General features: G+C 47.0%; 2 non-coding genes across 2 annotated transcripts; one reads left to right on the top strand and one right to left on the bottom strand.

The window, feature by feature from the left end:
• Nucleotides 1-10,251: 10,251 nt before the first annotated feature.
• Nucleotides 10,252-10,334, top strand: TRNAL-CAG. Its single transcript has one exon. It is a non-coding gene; the product is annotated as a tRNA-Leu (tRNA).
• A 6,301-nt stretch (nucleotides 10,335-16,635) lies between these two features.
• On the bottom strand, nucleotides 16,636-16,708 carry TRNAP-AGG. Its single transcript has one exon. It is a non-coding gene; the product is annotated as a tRNA-Pro (tRNA).
• Nucleotides 16,709-23,686: the final 6,978 nt, after the last annotated feature.

The following is a 23,686-nucleotide window of genomic DNA, read 5'->3' as shown; positions in this document are numbered from 1 at the left end:
GTTCATATTTACGGAAGGAAATTTTCTAATAGGTGGAATATCCTTACTTCCTACACTTCCAGCCATGATGGGCCTTTCTATTGGCCTTCGGGAGCAAAAATGACGCCACCCTTTGGGGTCTTGCAAGGGGTCTTGCAACCGTTTCCACCTCGCTGTCCTTCAGAATTGTTGGAAATATGAATCATGGGTGGGGAGGAGCGGTGAATTGTGGGAAAAATAAGGGGGAAGGAGACTGTAGGTAGACAAGGATTTTGTCCGGAGTCGACGTGTGCATGGGCCGGGGAGTTCGGATGGGTGTGTCTGGGCCAGGGAAGAAAAAAAATTGTTAGAAACAGCCAGGAGTAGAACCTGGACTCCTCTGATGCATAGTCAGATACTGACCCGATACAATTAGGGAATTTCCCACATTTTTCTTGTTTTATCTTTTAGCTGCTGTTCAGAGCACAGTGGTTTCTGCAGTTCGCGACAAGTCACCTATTTTTACAGAATGCTAAGGCCCTTACCACAACATAGAAGGTGATTTAGGGCTCTCCTACGACACTGCTTGAAAAACAGCAGGCGTTTAATTAATACTACTGACTGTGACTGAAATAGATCACAGCAAGCGTGAACTGCTGGTCTCCTCCCTCAAGTGACCCCTCTCTCTATCCAGCCCTTTGGGTCCTTGCCACCCTCTTCATCTTAGATCTGTTTAGATCCGGGCAAGGGGCCGGTGGATTGTCTTTGACGGGCAGAAAGCCCTTCTCCATTCTTTCCGGTAATTTGCTGATTGGATCTCCTTTAATTCACTCCGTTACCTGCCTCTCCCGCAGGGATATCCGGGAGTCCCGGGGGAACAGAAATTCCTATCAGGTGACGGAGCTACCAGGCTTCTCGTCTTTGGGTTTTCCCTGGCTCGCCCAAAGTTCATTCATTCAATTGATTTATCGAGTGCTTACTGTGTGCAGAGCACAGTACTAACAGCTTAGAAAGTATACTTCAGCAACAAATAGAGACAATCCCTATCCAACAATGGGCTCACAGTCTAGAAGGGGGAAAACAGACAACGAAACAGAACAAAGCAAGTAAACAGGCATAAGTAGCATCACTATAAGTAAATAGAATCATAGATATATACACATCACTAAGAAACTGAATAGAATAATAAATATCTGCATATATGCACAGGTGCAGTGGGGCGGGGAGGGGGATAGAGCAGAGGAGGAAGTCGGGGTGATGGGGATGGGAAAAGGAGCAGAGGAAACGGGTAGTTTAGTCGGGGAAGGCCTCCTGGAGGAGGTGAGCTTTCAGTATGGCTTTGAAGGGGGGAAGTGTGTTTGTTAAGGGATTGTGAGAAGGGAGCACATTCCAGGCCAGAGGAAAGACGTAGGCCAGAGGTCGACAGCGGGACAGGCGAGAAAGAGACACAGGGAGAAGGTTAGCAGCAGAGGAGCGAAATGAGCGGGCTGGGCTGCAGAAGGAGCGAAGGGAGGTGGGGTTCAGTGGCCCGTCCTATGGAGCGGCAACGTGGACACAGATAGTCCATGATCAGACCTTCCTCATCTCCCTCCTCCTCGCATTCTCCATGATTAATGAGATTTTTTTTCGCTCAAGGTATGAGTCACGGAGGGTGTTAAGGTCATAATGAACATATGTCCCGTATTGTGGAGGGAGATATTTAAACACTGCAAAAATATCAAAGTTTCTGCTCGGTTTCGAACAGCCGTTTTTTCTCTCGTCAGGCGAACGCAATAACCACTAAACTACGGAAACGATACATTTGCACCTACAGTACTACAGAATTCTCACCTACGAATCAACACCTTATTGTAGCAGGAGAGTTTGTAATAATAATGATTAATAATTATGACATTTGTTAAGCGCTTAACTATCGTCATTGGGCAGGGATTGTCTGTGTTGCAGAATTGTACATTTCAAGCTCTTAGTACAGTGTTCTGCACATAGTAAGCTCTCAATAAATACTATTGAATGAAATATATGCTAGACACTGAGCTAAGTCGGTGTTAGATATTCTCTCACCAGGGTTCCCCTTAATGGAAAGGTCAACTTCAGACAAAGTTGATTCATCTGTGCTGGGCAGCAGCCACATGGGAAAGAGTCTAAGGCGGATGATCAAGTGATCATAATGCTGATCAAAAGCAACGGCAGAGACTTGAGTTTTTACTGCTAGGAAGACGGCAAGGGTAAACCGCTTCTGTATTCTTTTCAAAGAAAACTCCATGGATAAAGTCCATAAATGTGTTAAAACTTCCAAGTGGCAATTTTGGAATTTGTGAAAATAGCGAATGAATATAGATTCAGTGGCATAATCTGTCATCACGCGATATTTATACGACGGTATGAGTGTGGGTAATGGCGAGGTTGTGAGGTCGATCCTCACGTCGATCGAATTTTGTTATTCCCCGGCTGCTTTCTTTTTACCCAGTAGGATTCCTCCCTTTTCCACGCTCTTGAAGACCTAGTGATAGTGATTCCTGAGGTACTTTTCGACGAGAAAGCTGGGACACTTAGAGAGAGGCCATCGCGTGGCTGACCGCATTTACTTTCTCCCGCTAGTATAAGGGTCCCCTGATTCTTTTATAACCCGCCCTAACTTCTATCGGTGACTCGCCCACTATTTTTCCTCATGACAGGAGCAAAGTGATCAGCGACGAGGTTGATGTCAGGAAAAGGTGGGATGTCAGAAGTGTCTTGATCATCGTGGCAGCAGTTTCTATACAGAGGACAGGGCGGGGTTCACAGCCCAAGGGAGTCACTACCCCTTCCTATATTTCCTCTCCCTCCCACATTCACAGGGTCTTACTTCGATGTGGATGGCTCCCTTGATCTCGGAACACGTCACTCACATTCAATCAATATTAATTAAGCGTCCACTACGTGCAAGACATTGTAGTAGACGCTTGGAAGAATGTTGTAAATGAAGACGTCGTGGCCCCAGCTCTCAAGGACATTACAAAATAACGAGAGAGTCAGAAAGGTACAAATCATGTGCAATTTGACGGAGGAGAAAGGGTAAGGCTGCATATGTTCATAATGGAAGTGTGGACAGGTAAATAGGGCAATAGGTGACAGAACAAAGCAGAATGGCTAAGTTAAATCAAGTCAGGACACCTGGGCTTCACTCCTGCTGGTGCGCCTACCTGCTGCGTGCCTTTGAACAGGCCGGTGAAAATCTCTGAGCCTCAGTTTCATCATCCTTACAGTGACTTCCTCCCCCTTACACTCTTGTTCCATTAGGGACAGGAAACTGTCTGATCTGATGTTGTATATTCTTTAGTGCTTCGCATAGCACCGTGTAGTAGTCTTCATCTCATTCTCAATGTTTGGAATTACCATGTGTTTGGCTGGTATTTCCTTTTGTTCTGATGATCGGAACTGTTGTTGTTGTAATGACCCTTTGATTGTTTTAGGGGCTGTATTATTCTGTAACAATAGGGAGGGGAATGAGCGATGGAAATATACATTCCTGTATGGACCTGCAAGGCCTCAGGAAGGAGCGGGGACGACAGTCGACAGTCTCGGTCTAAGGAGGGAGTCCCATATGGATTTCTCGGATCGAGGTAGGTCGGTTCATCAGTCCCAGGAACAGGAGACCCATCTGTGGCTCTCGAATCTAGAGTCGGAGCTGCAGTCGGTTTTTGCCGTTGAAGCTTCGGGTTAATAGAGCTCTGTGGACTTCCAAAGCTCTTTCCTATATTCCACGTGTGTCCGTTTCTTTTTGATTTCGACCTCTAGTCTCAAAGCTCGTTGTGGGGAGGAAATGTGTCTGAGAAGCGGCGAGGCTTAATGGAAAGAGCATGGGCTTGGGAGTCAGAGGTTGTGGATTCTAATCCCAGCTCTGCCACTTATCAGCTGTGTGACTTTGAGCAAGTCACTTAACTTCTCTGTGCCTCAATTACCTCATCTGTTAAAATAGGGATTAAGACTGTGAGCTCCACGTGGGACAACCTAACTACCTTGTATAGACCCAGTGCTTAGAAGAGTGCTTGGCACATAGTAAGTGCTTAACAAAAGCCAAAATTATTATTATTGTCATTGCTGTATTGTACTCTCCCAAGTGCTTAGTACTGTGCTCTGCACATAGTAAGCGTTCAATAAGTACGATTGACTGACTGAATGCCATGCACATATTAAGTGCTCTAAAAATACCATTGCTTGACTGATTGACTGAATACTTCAGAAAGTCTTGGTAGTTCAAGCATTTGTCATCATCCTTGCCTTAATTCTACTGCTAGTTGTTTGGGCAACAGTTCCAGTGCCAGCGGGGAATGAAGGGAGTTAGAGTGGAAGCACTGGGCTGTGGTGGCCATGGTCAGTGTTCGCTTCTTTGCAGAAACTTTATGCTCTAGTCCCTTAGACTTCGACTCTTGGAGCAGCGCCCTTCAGGCTGTGCGTTCCAGTCCATGTCTCCAACGCGACAATTGAAGAGTTGTCGTGGGGTAGCATGGGAATTAGAGTCACTGGGCTGTGAGTTGCGGGAGTCATTAGGAATGTGGGACTGAAAAAGGGGAGGTTTCGGAATTGAAAATCATCGTTTCTAAGGCTATCAGAGTGGGGTCCTATCGGCGTGGCACCGGGTCTCTTTTTGACTGAATTTTTCCAATCTGTCCACCGTCATATTACAGACCCTCTCTATATTAAAGCAGAACAATTGCCGCGGGCTTCATTACTATACTGTTGAGGATCTCTTCTGCTCATAATTGGTGTCGCTTCCCAGATCCGGAGGCGCCTTCATTTCACATCAAATTTTTTCCCCAGTTTCGTGATGGACCTGAGAGGCGAAATGCCTAGAACATCTCCCGTTCGTCTCCCCCGGCCAGTAGGAAACACTAAGAGTGGCGGTAGGATCCTCGAAGGAGGAGCAAAATTTGGATTCCAGCAGCACTCGGCGGCTCGTTGGCTGATTAACTGGACGATCCCCACAGGTTGTGCCGGGAAAGGTGGAGATTCCGAAGCAAAGAAACACTTGCATTGGCCGGTGATAGAACCCGGGGCTTCCGCATGGCAGGAGAGAACTCTGAACGACCGATGCTTGCAGGTCAGGTAACTTTTTCAACTTTCCCTCATTTACCGATGATAGCACGAGGTGGATAAGAAAAACAAAAGAGGGGATGTGGCCAAGATCACACAATCAATATGTCTATTAATCAATCGGCTTGATTAATTAATCAAACAGAAACTCCTTATTGTAGGCTTTAAAGCATTCAATCATCTTGCCCCCTTCTATCTTACCTCCCTGTTTTCATACTACAACCCAGCCCGCACTCTTCGCTCCTTTAGTGTCAACCTACTCCCTGTACCTCAGTCTCGTCTATCTCTCCACGTCCTGCCTTTGGCCTGAAACGCCCTCCCTCTTCATATTCGAAAGATAATCACCCTCCCCATCTTCAGAGATTTACTAAAAGCACAATCTCCTCCAGGAGGCATTTCCAGACTAAATCCTCACTTACTCTCTTCCCACGCCTTTCAGTGTCGCCTTTGTGGATTTGCATTCTTTATTCTGTCTGCCCTCCTTCAGCCTTACAGCACGATTTCACACATTCGTAATTTACTTAATTTATTTATTCATCACTATCTCCCCCTCTGGGCTGAACGCTTGTTTTGGGCAGGGAACGTGTCTACCAACTCTGTTATGTTGTACTCTCCCAAGCACATAGTACTATGCCCTGCACACAGCAAGCACTCTACAAATACGATTGATTGGTTGATCTACCGAGCAACTATTGGGCTCACAGCACTGCACAAAGGGAAATAGAATTAGTAGACAAGATCCTTGCTCTCCTGGAGTAAACAATTTAGTGTTGGAGAAGGAAACTAAAACATCTACCGTACAGGGGCTTAACTTCGCGAGACGACGAAAAGCAGAAGGGACAGGAAGTTGGGTTTGTATCCAGCGGCACCTTGTGTCTCGGTATCTCTCGGAGTCTCTGTCCAAGAAGTTCTGGGTCTTTTCACGCAGAGCCCCACCCTCTCAATTTCTCCCCACGGAAGCAGCGGGGGCTGCGGTTGGACACCTATGAATCCGGGCCTGGAGCCCCTGGGCAAACTGTCCCCGGTCTCAGCAGTGGCATCCCCCTGCGGCCGGACCTTGGGCAGATCTCGAACCCGGAGAGATAGCGTGGCTCAGTGGAAAGAGCCTGGGCTTCGGAGTCAGAGGTCATGAGTTCGACTCCCAGCTCTGCCACTTGTCAGCTGTGTAACTGTGGGCAAGTCACTTAACTTCTCTTTGCCTCAGTTACCTCATCTGTAAAATGGGGATTAACTGTGAGCCTCACGTGGGACAACCTGATTACCCTGTATCTACCCCAGCGCTTAGAACAGTGCTCTGCACATAGTAAGCACTTAGCAAATCCCAACATTATCAAGAAGCTCCGCTCCTCAAGAGTTCGGGACTCCGACGTCGCGAAGTACCGCATCGTGGGAGATCGGGACCGACCGGGAAAGGCTTCTCTCCAGTGAGAAATGTGTAGGAACCCGCCCTATAGCGGGACTGCGTTCACGGCCCTAGGTCGCTCCTCTGACACGTTTACCCTCTCCTCTAGCCTGTACGTCCTAAACCACGTGTCGGAAGGGTGGTCGAGAAAGCGCTTGAACTTTGAGATTTTCGAGTGTCTCCCCTTTTCATTCTACCCATTAGGACTGCCTTTCCCATTCCTGTCAGAATAGTGCTCTGTTCCGACTTGATTTCGACCTTAATCCTTCTGAGAGTCTTGGCAATTCATTCATCTGTCATTTTAATAATCCCTGTTAAAATTTACTGCTACGGATTAACGGTGGGTGAAAAAAAAGAGCCCACCTTACTTCGAGGCGAAATCGAACAGGCGCTTTAAGGATGTCCAAGGATTCACCACTACTAGCCTCCACTCTACCAGTTGAGCTACTGAAGGCTCACGCAAATAGGTCTTTCGTTCGCTTTTCCTCAAAAGCTAATCTTCTGACACATCAGTCTATCTTGTCGTCATATCAGAATCCCTGACAATCGGGATTCACTCAATCTTATTTATGGAGCATTTACTGTATGCAGAGCACTGTACTAAGCTCTTGGGAGAGTACAAGATAACAATAAACAAACACATTCCATGCTCGCAAACGAGCTTACAGTCTAGGCGTCTTAGAGTTTGTGGGCAACTCCATGTAAAGTAGAAAAGGACTGCTTGGAAAGAGTCACCTTCGCCCAGGTCAGCGAACTGGGCAGGGAATGTGTCTGTTTATCGTTGTAGTATACTCTCCCAAGCGTTTAATACAGTTCTCTGCCCACAGTAAGCGCTCAATAAATACGATGGAATGAATGAATGACCTGCTCAGCATCTACAAGAAGATCTAACAGCCACCTGAAGTACGAGGACATGTAAAATCGAAGCAGAGCCTCCGGACTCACGGATCCACGAGAAACCTCACGAACCCTAAGGCTCTTTTCACTTCCCCAGCTGAGTCCACTGAACCTGCCACTAGTATTTCTAACCTGAGGTTGCCAGAACTTCATATTTGCGTCTCCTTTGGACTCAGTAGCTCCACTTCTCGTCCCTCGTTCTACGACATCCCCCCTGGCAAAGGGATCCCTGGGTAGACGTTGCCGGTATTCCCATAGGCTGTTAATGGAGCAAACAGAGCGGTTCTCCCATCCCCTTTGGGGAAAGTAACGCAGCACACGGTCAGCTAAGAATGACCCAGAAGCCGGAGGGATCCAGCAGGGGGGGAGTATGGCATCTAGAAGCAGCGTGACTCAGTGGAAAGAGCATGAGCTTAGGAGTCAGAGGTCATGGGTTCTAATTATGGCTCCGCCACCTATAAGCTGTGTGACTTTGGGCAAGTCACTTCGTTTCTCGGTGCCTCAGTTACCTCACCTGTAAAATGGGAATTAAGAATGTGAGCCTCACTTGGGGCAACCTGATTACCTCGTACCTACCCCAGCGCTTAGAACAGTACTCGGCACATAGTAAACACTTAGCAAACACCAACATTATTATTATTATCTAGAGTATGATCCTGCACGAGTATGGCATCTACAGACTTTCGACTCTGGGTTCCAAGGAGATGGGGATGCTTAAGGGGCCCTCATGGCAGAATCCTACTGAGGAGACAGTCTGGACTGCACAGGAAAGGAGTTTTCTATGTTTGGAGAATTTACCCTGGGAAAACGCACATTTCCACATCTGTAAATCCGCCGAAGTCACACCTCCCTTTGATACTAATGAAAACTACCCAAACACTTTAGTAGATGCGCTGACATGGCCGCACGGTCCAAGGCCCGGGATTTAGACTCCAGTTTCCCCATTGGTGTGGATTCTTCTCCCACTACCAATCTACTACTGCTAACAACCTACTATTTTATCTCTTTGAAATATGCCATGCTAACGAACACAAAACAATAATAATAATAATAATAATGGTATTTGTTAAACGCTTACACTTGGATTGGTGTAGGTAGCTCTGACCTCTCAAATCAGACTCTAGTCCATGACACATGGGTCTTCTCTGTAACTGCTACCATTCTCAGTTCCTTACATGTCTCTTTCTCTTGAAACGATCCAAACTCAATCATCATAATGAAAAAAAATCATTCGCACAGTGTACTATGTGACCTTGGGCAAGACACTTCACTCCTCTGTGCCTTAGTTACCACAATTTGGAAAATGGGGATTGAGACTGTGAGCCCCACGTGGGATAGGGACTATGTCCAAACCGATTTGCTTGCATCCTCCTCAGCGCTTAATACATTGCCTGGAAAATAGTAAGTGCTTACCAAAAATATAATTATTATGACTATTAGTAATAATCTCTGGCTCTGAGGCCCTGTCAACATTCCTTGGCATAGAACAAATCAACCCCGACTTGTCATGATAGCAAATTCGTTCTTTGGGCATCAGTTGTAATGTAAGGCAGGAAGTGAAGTGAAGGGGGTTAGGATGGAAGTAATTTGGTTGTGATGTCCATGGTCGAAGTTCATTTCTTTTAAAAATGTTTACTCCCTCCCCACTCTTCCCCGCTCTTTTCTCACCACCAGAACCACTCCCAGGCGCTGGGGGTTGGAGAATGAGGATCCGGAAAAAGGTAGGCAGATAGGGAGGGAGGGAAAGATTGTCCCTGTCTACCTGTTTCCCTCCCTCCCTCCCTCCTACTCTCTCCTCCCACCCCCCGGCCCCCAAGGAAGGGTCAGCGGAAGACAAAGGCTCGAACAACAAAGGAGTCTGTCCTCTTCTCTCAGCACTGCCACCGGCTGTTCTGAAGGCTCTGGGGGCCAGGGGTTGAAGAGGAACGTTGTTCCTGAATTTCAACGAGGAAAAACAGTGTGGGCTAGTGGATAGAGCATGGTTCTGGGAGTCAATCTAGGACTTGGGTCTAGTCCCTCCTCTAAATTTGTCTGTGGTCTGACTTTGAGCAACTCGATTCACTTCTCTATCTCACTTCTCGATTCACTTCTCTGTGCCTCGGTTCTCTCATCTATAGGATGGGGATTAAGACTGTGAGTTTTATGTGGAAAAGGGACTGGGTCCGACCTGATAAACTTGCAACTACCTCAGTGCTGAGAACAGTGCCTGGTACATATTAAACGCTTAAGAAATTCCATGAAAAAAGAAAGGGTTGGGACTAGTTCAGACAAATAGCAAACCACCGCATGATCTGTTATAACCCGACTATCTGTGTTGAAAAGGGTAATGCGAAGGCCGAAACGGCTCAGTTGAGAGAGCGTTAGACTGAAGCTCTAAAGGTCCCGTGTTTTGGCAAGGTGCTGTTTTTTTGCCGGCGAAATCGGGGAAACTTTTCCCGTTCATCTGCTTTTGTTTGCTCCAGCCTAAACCATAGGGATATCAGAGAATATAAGGGCTTGGGGCGACATGTTGTATCCTCGTCCCTTGTTCGCTTCTTCCCCACGTGCTTGAATTCCTCCATAATAATAATGTTGGTATTTGTTAAGCGCTTACTATGTGCAGAGCACTTCTAAGCGCTGGGGTAGACACAAGGGAATCAGGTTGTCCCACATGGGGCTCACAGTCTTAATCCTCATTTTACAGATGAGGTAACTGAGGCACAGAGAAGTTAAGTGACTTGCCCAAAGTCACACAGCTGACAAATGGCAGAGCCGGGATTCGAACCCCTGATCTCTGACTCCAAAGCCCGTGCTCTTTCCACTGAGCCATGCTCCATTCCCGTGGTAGCGGGAAGTATAGAAGCACAAATCAGAATCTCGGGCAACTTGCCCTTTAGTCATTTGTCTGCAGTTGAGGACCGTCCGAAGAAGAACTTTTTGGGGTCAGGATGGCCGAGCGGTCTAAGGTGCTGCGTTCAGGTCGCAGTCTCCCATGGAAGCATGGGTTCGAATCCCCCTCCTGACAAGTTATTTTTGCTTCCCCGCCCTAACTTTGGCCATTCTAGTACAAGGAGATATCCCAAGGATCTTAACGGGGAGAATTTTGGGGCTACGGTGCTTGGTCGCGTGGGCCGTGACTCCAAACATTAATGGAAGTCAGAAGGACTCTCCCTGCTGCATCACGATAAGCACCATTAGCTACTCTCTCCCCCCCACACACACCCTCCTTGGCTTACTATCTATAGTCGGAGACAGACATTAAAATAAATTGCAGGTAGATGAAATAGGAAAGTAGAAGAAAATGGACATGGGGCCTGTGATGTCTTCCGGCTGATGAAGGGGAGAAAAGATTGGGCTTTTCCGGTATTTGAATTTGGATCTCTCGCATCCTAAGTCAGAATCATATTCTTAGACCAACGAGCCATCCGAATAAATACTCTCAGAGTACTCTACTGTTTCTCAGTACTGGTACAAATGATGTCCTGCTTCGATCGTGATTGGAAGGGGTACTCACCCATGTGTTAACGAGGCCTGTTACAATTGGCCAGCTGGTATGTTGAGAGGATCTGTGGGCAGATTTGATTCATTTAGTCAAAAGGAACGGGACCCCAGGACGATAGCTCAATGGTCGTCAGGGTCGTAATCCCCATTTTACAGATGAGGCACAGAGAAGTGAAGTGACTTGTTCAAGGTCACACAGTAGATAAGAGGCAGATCTGGGTATAAGAACCCAGGTCTTTCTGACTTCCACTAGTGTTGAGTGTCACCGCCCATGTAGCCAAATCCAGTAACCTGAAAATCTTCCCCGTTAGGATCCTTGGGATATCTCTTTGTACAAGAATCGTCAAAGCTAGAGTGAAAAATAACATACCGGGGTTAGGATTCGAAACCAGGCCACCAGAGGAGATTGCGGTCTGAACGCAGCATTTTAGACTGCTCAGCCATCCTGACTATAAGGAGTTTTTCTCGGACGTCCCTCAACTACAGTCGACCGGACGAAGGGCAAGGAACCCAAGATTCTGATTTGCGTTTCTATCCTTCCCGCTAGAACGGGAATGGAGAGATTCAAGCACTTGAGGAAAAAGCAAATAAAGTACAGGGGCACAACATGTGATCCCAGCCGCATATAGTCCCTGATAGCCCTACAGATATAGCCGTGGTTTAGGCTGGAGCAAGCGAAAGTAGAAAATTTTCCCCAATTTCGCAGTCACAAAACGAGCATCTTGCCGGAAACTAAGTTGGAGCCAGGGACCTTTAGATCTTCAGTCAAACGCTCTCCCAACTGAGATGTCTTGGCCTACATTCTGCTATTTTTCACTACTGATAGTAGTGTTATAACAGGTTATGCCTCCTCATAGTTTCCATAACTGTCCTTGGTTCCACCATTCTTCTTGTCTCATAAGCCCGTAACCTTGGCATTATCTTTGACTGCTCTTTTTCTAATCCAACCCACAAATTCAGTCCATCACTAAATCCTGTCGGTTCCATCTTCACAACATCACTAAAATCTGCCGTTTCCTCTCCATCTAAACTGCTACCACCTAAACATAATCCCTCATCCTATCCCATCTGGATGACTGCATCAGCCTCCTTGCTCATCTCCCAGCTTCCGGTCGTTCCCCACACCAGTCCATACTTCACCCTCCAGCTCAGATCATTTAGCTTCAGAAACTTTCAGGATATGTCTCCCCACTCCTCAGAAAAACTCCAGTGGTTGCCCACCCACCTCCACATCAAACGAGAACTCCTCACCATTGGCTTTAAAGCACTTAATTACCTTGCCAGTCTTACTTCGCCTCGCTACTTTCCCACTACAACCCAGCCTGCACACTTCGCTCTTCTAATGCTAACCTTCTCACTGTGACTCAGTCCCGTCTATCTCACCTACGACCCAGCGCCCACGTCCTGCCTCTGGGCTGGAACGCCCCTCCAAGAGGTCTTCTCTACTAAGCCTCCCCTTCCTCTTCTCCCATCCCCTTCTGTGTCGCCCTGACCTGCTCCCTATGTTCTTCCCCCTTCCCAGCCCCAAAGCACTTATGTACATATCTGTAATTTATTTATTTCTATTGAAGTCTCTCTTCCCCCCCTAGGTTGTAAGCTAATTATGGGCAGGGAATGTGGCTGCTTATTCCTGTATTGTACTATCCCAAGCGCTTAGTACAGTGCCCGGGACACAGTAAGGGCTCAATCAATACAATGGCATGAATGAATGTGGAGAGGCAGAGGGCACAGGGAGATGTATTTGTAACCTGCGGTATTCTGCATCTCGGTAGCTGTCAGAGATTCTGCCTAAGAGGGCGGTTTGCTAAGATTTTCTCCCCCCGCTCCCCAGATGTCTCTTCTTCTCTAAATCTCTTGTTCTCTAAGCTCAGAGTCCTGCTCTTCTCCTCTCTACTCATCGAAATCGCAACGGCTGGCATCGGCCTCTTCTGAACCCAAGGCAGGAGACCCTGGTCAATTTGCCCCCGCACGAATCCCTGTGACATAGTGCGAAAATCACTAACCAGTCATCTCGTTGGTCTAGGAGTGTAATTCTAGCTTGGGGTGCGAGAAATCCCGCGTTCAAATCGCGGACGAGCCCAATCATTCCATCCCTTCATTACCCGGAAGGAGCCACAGCCCTCATGTCCATTTCCTTTTATTTTCTCTTTCTCTCTACCTGAAATTTATTTTAACGCCTGCCTCTGACTATAGAATGTAAACTAATGTTGCGCAGGAAAAGTCTGTACCAACTCTGCTGTACTGCGTTTTCCAAAGCACTTAGTAGAGTCTCCTACAAACAGTAAACTCTCAATAATGATCACTGATTGATGGATGGAGGGATTGACTGAGCTATCCTTGCAATCGTGGCCCGGGGAATCTGCTTTTAGGGACCAATGGCGTGTGACCAGTATACACTGGTTTCTATGTGGCCAGGAATCTTTGGACTCTGTGTCATTCTCTGCAGAACCTCGCGGCTGAGGCCCCAGAGGAGATTCCTTTAAAAATTCATTTCAGAAGCGCCCCACAGAATATCAAATTCTGGGAGTGGGACTGAGCGGACTAAGATGCTGGATTTAGTCCCCAGTCTCCCTGGTGATGTGGATTTCAATTTCAACACTGCTAAATCATCTTTTCCTCATTCAGTGATTCTGCAAAGCGAAGCGTCGATCTAAATTCAGTCTAGTCTGAAGTTTCCGTCTTCCATCTTCCTTTCCCTTGCTGAATATCTATAGGAGACCAAGGGTAAAAAATGACTAATTACTCATTCACCCTAGGGAAGTAGCCTACAATTCTGCAAGTGTCAAAGCAGTCCTCAAAACCTATAAGCAATCAATTCATCAATATTATTTATTGAGAGCTTTCCTTGTGCTATAAATGGAGGCATAGAGCAGTCTGAAGAAACAGGAGTGCACACTTCCTTCGCTCTCCCATGGCTGACCCTGATTATAGAATAATGAGATCTCAGCGTGGTGACTGCTGTGAGCTAGGGTCCCTCAATTTCCAAAAAGATCGAATAGGCAAAAGGGAGAAAGGAGGCGTATGAAATGCTTAGGTCCTGTCAGTGGTTTAACCTGGGTTTTGGATAAACAACGGTTAACGGTAGAAAATTAGCTTCCTTGCCCGGAAATAGAACCCAGGCCGCTGCCATCACAACGTCAAGTACTAGCCACTAGAGCACCTGAGAAGTAATTAAGTTCTAGTTTATACTGAAATCCCTCATACTGTTCATTGTAGGTTCTCTCGTTTGTTTTTAGTAATACATATTCATTAAACATACAATCTTTTAAAAAGACATTTATAAGATGCTTACTATGTATCAAGCACTATTCTAAGCTCTGGAGTAGTTTCCAGTTAATCAGATTGGACACAGTCCACATAGAACTTACAGTCAAAGGCACACAGTCCACATAAGGCAGCACGATTGCGTTGGTGATAGAGTGCTTTGCATAGCTACCTTTAAAGCAGTGTGGACCCGGCTTCTGTTCTTGGCCTACGCAAATGTTTTATTTTGGTTATTTAAACAATCGATGTCCTCGTGCTGGTTTTTACAGCGGTGTTGACAGGAAAATGAGGCGTGGACTTACTGGAATGAGGTGCTCCCATCCTAAACCCATCACCTCAGGTGCAATAGCAGAACTCTCTTTTAGCGGGATTAATTCAGTCATTTCTCAAACTCTTCTTATACGATAAATCCTGGGGTGGCTACAATACAAGAAGATCAGACCCACACTCTATATGACATGAGGTTCACTGTCCAAGGAGGAAGGAGGAAAACTAGCTTAATCCCATACAGATGAGGAAACTGAGCCACAGAGAGGTTAAGTGCAACAACGTGATGCAGCCGAGGCTGCGTATGGCTAGAGGGTGACAGAGCCCAGATTAAAACGCAGTTCTCCTCACTGCTAGGACCATGCTTGCTTCCCTAGACTCAGCTACTTCTCTGCACAGTGCGGAAGGATTGAGGCAATCCTCCCTGCCCCTACTCCCTCGAGTAGTTCGAATTGAATTCCAGGATAAAGCTGGTTGAGGGGAAGTTCGGTGGCGACAAGAAAAAAGATGATACTATTATCATCATCATCTCCCTACCGCAGCAATAAGAACTTCCGCTCCCTCCGAATTTGGGGCTGAGAAATCCTCCTAGTAGGGATTAGAGTTCATGGCCTCTGGTCACCCATTCTCTGCCCTTTCCCTTGCCCGTGATCTTGCAAGGTCACAGACCCTGTGTCCGCAGGGTGGGTGATAGAGGGGAGGAAGAGGCTCCCTCGTGAGTGACACTTAGTGATCCTGGCTTGTGGTGTGTGAGGTCCTGGGGCTCTCAAGCAAAAACTCCTCAATAATGGCTTTAAAGCTCTCCATTACCTTACTCCCTCCTCCCTCACCTCCCTTCTCTCCTTCTACAGCCCAGCCCGCACACTCTGTTCCTCTGCTGCTAACCTGCTCACTGTGCCTCGTTCTCACCTATTCCGCCGTCGGCCCCTAGCCTACGTCCTACCTCTGGCCTGGAATGCCCTCCCTCCTCAAATCCGCCAAGCAATCACACTTACCCCCTTCTAAACCCTACTGAAGGCTCACCTCTTCCAGGAGGCCTTCCCAGACTAAACCACCTCCTCATTCACTTAATAGTTCAATCGTATTTATAGAGCGCTTTCTGTACAATTCGGCAACAGATAGAGACAATCCCTGCCCAAAAATGGGCTCAGAGTCCTCAGGTCCCCCTCCCCCATCTCCCCAACCCGCTCCCTTTGATCAACACCCCTCCCCGTTCCACAGCACTTGTATATATATGTACTTACCTATAAATCTGTTTTTTATATGAATGCCTTTTTTTTTGTTGTGATGAGTATATTATGAGTATATTATGAGTCTATGAGTAAATAATGAGCCTATTTATGCCTGTTTACTTGTTCCGTGTCTGTCTCCCCCTTCTAATAACAATGTTTGTATTTGTTAAGAGCTTACGAGTGCTCAATAAATACAAATGAATGATGGCCGTACTGAAGATCTCGCATTTACTTGTCTAGCCAAAACTCTCGTTCATTCATTCAATCGTATTTATTGAGCATTTACTATGTGCAGAGCACTGTACTTAGAGTGTATATGGCAAAATTCACCGTTGACCGTGGTGTCTTCTGCAAATAAGAAAAGACTACTATACATATTCATCTCGTATACCTCGTCTGAAAAATGGGCTGTGAGTCCGGTGTGGGAGAGAGACATGTGATAATTTTGTAGGTACCTGAGAGATTAATACATTCACAAGAAACCAAAAAGCTCGTTGTGTCTGTTGTTATATCGAACTTTTCCAAGGGCTTAGTAGAGTACTTTGCACAGACTAGGAGCTTAATGAATACGATTGAAGGAATGAATATCATTATCATTATCATATTCTTTCCACCTCCACTCTTGACATCTTTCCTCTCAGAAAGAAAATTTTACACTGACCCCCATGTGATTTGAACACATAACCTTCTGATCTGAAGTCAGACGCGCTACCCTTGCGCCACGAGGTCATAAAATGTAACTTTTGTAAGAGCTTTTTAATCTTTCATATTTACCGCACGGAAATTTCCTAATAGGTGAGGTACCTGCACTTCCTATTCTTTCAGCGCCGATAAGCTGCTCCGTCGGCCTCGGGGCAAAAATGACGTCACCCATCCGGGTCTTGCAACCGTTTCCGCCTCACTGTCCTTCAGAATAGTTGGAAATATGAATCATGGGTGGGGAGGGCGCGTGAATCGTGGGAAAAATAAGGGGAAGGGGGACTGCGGGTAATTGTGTCCGGAGTCGAAGAAGTGATTGGATGGGGCTGGGAGTTTGGACAGGGTAGAAGAAAAAAAATGTGTGGAACCAGCCAGGAGTCGAACCTGGAACCTTCCGATCCCTAGTCAGATGCATTATCCATTGTGCCACTGACCCAATACAACTGGGGAGTTTCCCTCACGTTTTTTGTTTATCTTATAGCTGCTGTTCAGAGCACCATGATTCCTGCAGTTCGAGACGAGTCACCTATTCTTACAGAAAGCGACGACCCTTACCACAACAAAGAAAGGTCATTTCGGACGCTCCTACGACACTGCTTGGAACACAGAAGGCGTTTAATTAATACTACTGTCTGTGGCTGAAATAGATTCACAGCGAGCGTGAACTGCTGGTCTCCTCCCTCAAGCGACCCCTCTCTCCATCCAGCCGCTTGGGTCTTTGTCATCCTTTTCATCTTAGATATGTTTAGATCCAGACAAGGGCCCGGTGGATTGTCTTCGATGGACAGAAAGTCCTTCTCCATTCTTTCCTATATTTCACCGATTGGATCTCCTTTAATTCACTCCGTTCCCCGCCTCTCCTGCAGGGACACCCCGGAATCCCGGAGGAACAGAGAGTCCTATCAGGGGCCGAAGCTACCAGTCTTCTCGACCCTGACTCGCCCAAAGTTCAGTGTCCCGCCTTATGGAGCGGCAAAGTGGACATAGGGTAGTCCCTGACTAGAGCTTCCTCATCTCCCTCCTCCTTGCATTCTCCATGATTAATGAGATTTTTTTTTTCGCTGTCACGGACAGTGTTATGGTTATAATGAAAATATGTTCAGTATTGCGGAGGGTGATATTCAAATGCTGCAAAAATTCATTCATTCAATAGTATTTATTGAGCACTTACTATGTCCAGAGCACTGTACTAAGCGCTTGGAATATACAATTCGGCAATGGATAGAGACAATCCTTGTCTAATGACGGGCTCAATTTCCGCTCACTTTCAAACTGGGGACCTTTCGCATGTGAGACGAATGTGATAACCACTAGACTACAGAAACGATACGCTTTCACATAGAGTACTAGAGAATTCTCACCTATGAATCAACACCTTATTGTGGCAGTAGAGTTTGAAGCTTAGAGCTATGCCATCGAGAGATATTCTCTCAGCAGAGTTCCCCGTAATGGAAAGGTCTAAGACAACGCATCAGACAAAGGTGATTCACCTGTGCTGGGCAACAGCGACATTGGAAAGAGTCACAGGCGTATGATCCAGTAATCAAAATGTTAATCAAAAACAATGGCAGAGAGTGAAGTTTTTACTGCGATGAATAAGGCAAGGGTAAACAGCTTCTGTGTTTTTTACTAATAAAGCTCCCTGCATAAAGTCCATAAATGGAGTGGAGTTAGGTGTGGAGTTTAGAATTTGTAAAAAAATAGATAGTTGTATATAGGGTTGCAGTAGGAGAGAAGCGAGGTGAAGTAGGAGGGCTCATGAACCCAAGAACTCTTTTCCCTTCCTCACCCGAGTCCTCAGGACCAGTGTTCCCTTCCTAAGGCTGCCAGAACCTCATAGTTGCGCCTTCTTTAGTCTCAGCCCAGAGGTCCTAAAGACGTTTTCCCCAGTAACCCTACTTCAAATCTTCAAATCTCTTCCCTGCTGACAGAGGGGTCCCCTGGGGAGAAGTAGATGGGATTTCCTTAGGTTGTCAATAGAGAATTCAAAGACGCCCCCTCTTCAACTCTCCCCTCCTTCCCTGAAGTATCTCTAGAGGAGATTTCCTGCCACTTTTCAAAATTCATCCCCTCCATCTGCACATCTAGCACCATTCCTTCTCACCTTATCGAGACTCTTGCCACCTCCTTTCCTCGCTCCCTAACAACCATCATCAACTGTTCACTCTCGAATAGCTTCTGCTCCACTGCTTTCAAACATGCCCATACTAAAAAAAACCAAAAACCCTCCCTTGACCCCACGACTCCTTCCAGTTATTGACCCAATCTCCCTCCTACCATTTCTCTCTAAACTCCCTGAGAGAATTGTCTACACTCCCTGACTCAAATTCCTCTCCTCCAAGTCTCTTCTTGAGTCTTTCCAATCTGAATTCTGTCCCATTCCCTCCACAGAAACCGCCCTCTCAAAGGTCATCACTCACTCATCCTACTTCGTCTGGATTACTGCATCAGCTTCCTTGCTGAACTCCTTGCCTCCTGTCTCTCCCTACTCCAATCCATACTTCACTCTGCAGCCCGAACCATTTTTCTACAAAAACGTTCAGGAAATGTGACTCTTCAAAAAACGCCAGTGGTTGCCCATCCACCATTGGCTTTAAAGCACTCGTTCACCTTGCTCCCTTCTACCTCACTTCGCTACTCTCCTACAACCCAGCGCACACACTTCGCTCCTCTAATACTAACCTTTTCCCTGTGCCTCGATCTCGCCTGTCTTGCCGCCGATTCCTCGCCCACCAACCCCTCCCTCCTCAAATCCGACAGACAATTTCTCTGTCCGACTTCAAAACCTCATTGAAGGCACAAACCTCCAAGAGACCTTCCCAGGCTAAGCCCCCCTTTCCTCATCTCCCACTCCCTTCTGCGTCACTCTGACCTGCACCCTTCGTTCTCCCTCATCCCATCCCCACAACACCTATGTCCAAAGTAATTTATTTATTTATATTAATGTGTCTCCTCCTCCGCCCCCCCCCCCGCCCTCCTGCTCGAGACTGTAAGGTCGTAATGGTCAAGGAATGTGTCTGCCTATTTTTGTATTGTACTCTCCTAAGCGCTTAGTAAAGTGCTCTGCACACAGTAAGTGCTCAATTAGTACGACTGAAAGAATGACTGAATCATCATCATCCTTACCAGTATCTCTGTACCGCTCCAGCCGGGTTTGGAGTTCAGAATCCCTCCCTGTAGGGAATAGAGTTCATGGCCCACGCGATCTCTCTTCCAACACCCTTTCCCGCTCCTCAAGCCTGCACCCCCACAGACCCCACGTCGGGAGGAAGGAGATGGAGGCGAGGAAGAGTTTCACCTCTGAGACTCACGAGTGTCTCCACCCTGGGAGAGGCCTCCGGAAGTCCCGATAGTCTAGCCAGCAAGGAACCCAGAGGGAAAACGGATTAATAGATGGTAGGGGTGCGGCTCTGCAATCTCTCACACTTTAAGCGAGGATCCCAGAGTTTGCAGTGTTCAAACCACGAACAAGCTGGAGGCGTTAAAGAGATGGGGAGAGGGTCTTAAATGTGGGAACGGTTGGGGGCAGTGTGAACCTTCCTAGCTAGAACTCGAGTCGTCTATTTGGAAATAAAAATCAGGCTATTCTTCACTCTGCTACCCGGATTATTTTTCTACAGAATTGCTCTGAGCCTGTCACCCCACTGCTCGAGAATCTCCAGTGGTTGCCTATCAACCTTCGTATGAAGCAAAAACTCCTCACTACTGGCTTCGAGAATCTACATCACTTTGCCCCCTCCTACTTCATCTCCCTTGTTTCCTCCTACAGCCTAGCCCGCACACTCCGCTCCTCTCCTGCAAACCTCCTCACTGTGCCTCGTTCTCGCCTGTGCCACCGTCGACTCCAGGCCCACATTCTTCCTCTGGCTTGGAATGCCCTCCCTCCTTACCTCTGCCAAACTAGCTCTCTTCTCCAATTCAAAGCCGTACTGAGAGCTCACCTCTTCCAGGAGGCCTTCCCCGACTGAGCCCGCCTTTTCCTCTGCTTCTCCTTCCCTCCCCATCGCCCCTACTCCCTCCCTCCGCTCTACCCCCCTCCCCACCCCACAGAATCTGTGTATGCATGTTCACATTTATTATTCCATTTATTTTCTCAATGATGTGTCTGTCTACTTGTTTTGTTTTGTTGTCTGGCTCCCCCTTTCTAGACTGTGAGCCCTTTGTTGGGTAGGGATTGTCTCTACCTGTTCCCGAGTTGTACTTTCTAAGCGCTTAGTACAGTGCTCTTTACACAATGAACGCTCCACAAATAGGATTGAATGAAATCAAAATAAAAAATCAAATATGTCCAACTTGGGGCTCAAAGCCACTACCACGAGATTAAGAGTCTCATGCTCTACCGACTAAACTAGCTGGGCACACAGGAAGTATGAACATGGTCACAGAATAGTTTCGCTTACTCTGTTCTTATAGCAACACAGAGTGCTAGTTGTTTGAGTGTCAGTTTCAGTGCAACCAGGAAAGAAAGCAAGCAAGGTTCTTTGCAGAAACTTTACTCTCGAGCCCCTACGGCCTCGAATTGTAGAGCAGCTTCCTTTGGTCTGTGCATTCCAGCTGAAGCCTCCAACGGGATTATTGAGGAGTCGTCGTGGGCTAGGATAAAAAGTAGGGTCGCTGGACTGAGAGTTGTGGGTGTCATTAGGAATGTGGGACAGTGAAAGGGGACATCTCGGAGTTGAAATTGATCATTTCTTTAGGTTATCGGAGTGGCATGGCATCGGGTCTCTTTTTGACTGTATTATTCTGGCGTGCCCACCGCTTCAACCCTCTCTCCATTCGAGCAGAGCAATTGTCACGGGCCTTTTTACTATATTGTTGATGCTGAGAAGCAGCGTGGCTCAGTGGAAAGAGCATGGGCTTTGGAGTCAGGGCTCATGAGTTCGAATCCCAGCTCTGCCACTTGTCGGCTGTGTGACTGTGGGCAAGTCACTTAACTTCTCTGTGCCTCAGTTCCCTCATCTGTAAAATGGGGATTAAGACTGTGAGCCCCACGTGGGACAACCTAATTCCCCTATGTCTACCCCAGCGCTTAGAACAGTGCTCGGCACATAGTAAGCGCTTAACAAATACCAACATTATTATTATTATTATTAATGTCTTTTCCACGTACGATTAATAGGGTGTCGCTTCCCAGATCGGGAGGTGTATTTATTTCACGTTAAATTTTTTCCCCAGTTTCGTGATGGAGACGAGAGGTGAAATGCCAGAAACATCTCTCATGGTCTCCCTCGGCCAGTAGGAACTGTCGGCAGATCCAACACTAAGAGTGGTGCTAGGATTCTCCAAAAAGGAGCAACATTTGGAATCCAGCAGCACTCCGGGGGGCTTGTTGGGTGATTGAGTGGACGATCCCCATAGGCTGCGACGGGAGAGATGGTGGTTCCGAAGCAAAAATGTTTCTGCATTAGTTGGGAAGAGAATCCAGGCCTCCCGCATGACAGGCGAGAATTCTACCACTGAACCACCAATGCATTCGACTTTTCTCTTTTACCGGTGATCACTCGAGTTGGCTGCCCGAACAATCAAGAGGGGTTATGGCCAAGGTCAAACAATCAATATGTCTATTAATCAATTGGCTTGATTAATAATCAAACAGAAATTCCTTATCATAGACTTTAAAACACGTAATTACTTTGCTCCCTCTTACCTCACCTCCCTGATTTCCTACTACAACCCAGCCCGCACTGTTCGTTACTTTAATGCCAACCTACTCACTGCACCTCATTCTCATCTCTCTCACCACCGACCTCTCGCCACGCCCTGCCTCTGACCTGGAACGCCCTCCCTCGTCGTGTTCGACAGATGATCACTTTCCCCACTTTCAAAGACTTATTAAAAAGCAAATCTTCTTCAAGAGGTATTTCCAGGCTAAATTCTTATTTCCTGTCTTCCCACTCTTTATGGTGTCGCCTTCGCAATTGGATTCACACTCTTTATCCTCCCCTTCCTCAGCCTTATGGCACGGATTCACATATCTGTATTTTACTTATTTTTGACTGTGTCCCCCTGTAGTCTGTATGGTCGTTTTAGGCAGGGAAAGTTTCTGCCAACTCTGCCAACTCTCCCCATTTCCAGAGTGTGAGCCTATTTTGGATTAGGGATTGTCTCTGTTAACTGCCGAATTGTACTTTCCAAGCGCTTAGTACAGAGCTCTGCACATAGTAAGCGCTCAATGAATAGGGTTGAATGAATGAATGAATGAGCTCTCTTATGCTGTACTCTCCCAAGCACGTAGTACAGTGCTGTGCACACAAATATGATTGATTGATTGGTGTACTGAGCACCTATTGGGCTCGGAACACTGCACAAATTGGAAACAGAATTAGTAGGCAGGATCCTTGCTTTCCTAGAGTAAACAATAACTTGGGGAGGAGGAAACTGAAGCATCTACCAGACAGGGGCTTGACTGCGCGAGGCGATGAGAAGCAGAAGGGACAGGGAGTTGGGTTTGCATCCAGCGAAACTCTGTGTTTCGGTATCTCTCGGAGTGTCTGTCCAGGAAACTGGGTCTTTTCACTCAGAGCCCCGCCCTCCCCATCTCTCCCCACGAAAGCAGCAGGAGCTGGGGTTGGACTTCTCTGAATCTGGGCCCAGAGCCCCTGGGCAAAGTGTCCCCACTCTCAGCAGCAGCACCCCTCCGCGGGCGCATCGTGGGAGATCAGGACCGACCGGGATAAGCTTCTCTCCTGCGAGAAATGCTTGGAAACCCGCCCTATAGTGGGTTCACAGCCTTTAGTCGCTCCTCTGGTACGTTTTCCCCCTCCTCTAGCTTGTACTTCCTAGACCACGTGCCGGGAGGGCAGGCAAGGAAGCGGTTTCAACTTTGTTATTTTCGAGGGTGTCCCCGTCGGGAGAGATTTTTAGGAGTTATGATTACGGTTTGCTTTTCGAGATCCAGGAGGTATATGAAAGACTTAAGTTGTGACGAGGTGGCCGAGGGGTTAAGGCGATGGACTGCTAATCGGTTGTGCTCTGCATGTGAGGGTTTGAATTTCACCTTCGTGGTTGACACTTTATTTTCTTTCTACTTAGGCTCAATCACACAACCCATCACACGAGTCCCAGAGTCGCGTTTGTCTAAAAGTAATTAAGACAAGCTTAGTAGACGTTGTTTCCAAGGTCTATAATGTCGCAAAGGGGAACTTGCATTTAAATCATAATTGTGATATTTGCTAAGTGCTTACTCTGTGGCAGGCACTGTTCTAAGCACTGGAGTAGATAATAATAATAATAATAATAATGGCATTTGTTAAGCTCTTACTCTGTGCCAAGTACCCTTCTAAGCTCTAGGGTAGGTACAAGATAATCAGGTTGTGCCACATGGGGCTCTCAATCTTATTCCTCATTTTACAGATGAGGTAAATAAGGCACAGAGAAGTTAAGTGACTTGCCCAAAGTCACACAGCTGACAAGT

This window comes from Ornithorhynchus anatinus, chromosome 4 (genome assembly GCF_004115215.2).
Source record: "Ornithorhynchus anatinus isolate Pmale09 chromosome 4, mOrnAna1.pri.v4, whole genome shotgun sequence".
Lineage (NCBI taxonomy): Eukaryota > Metazoa > Chordata > Mammalia > Monotremata > Ornithorhynchidae > Ornithorhynchus > Ornithorhynchus anatinus.
This window is presented reverse-complemented; position numbering and strand designations above follow the sequence as displayed.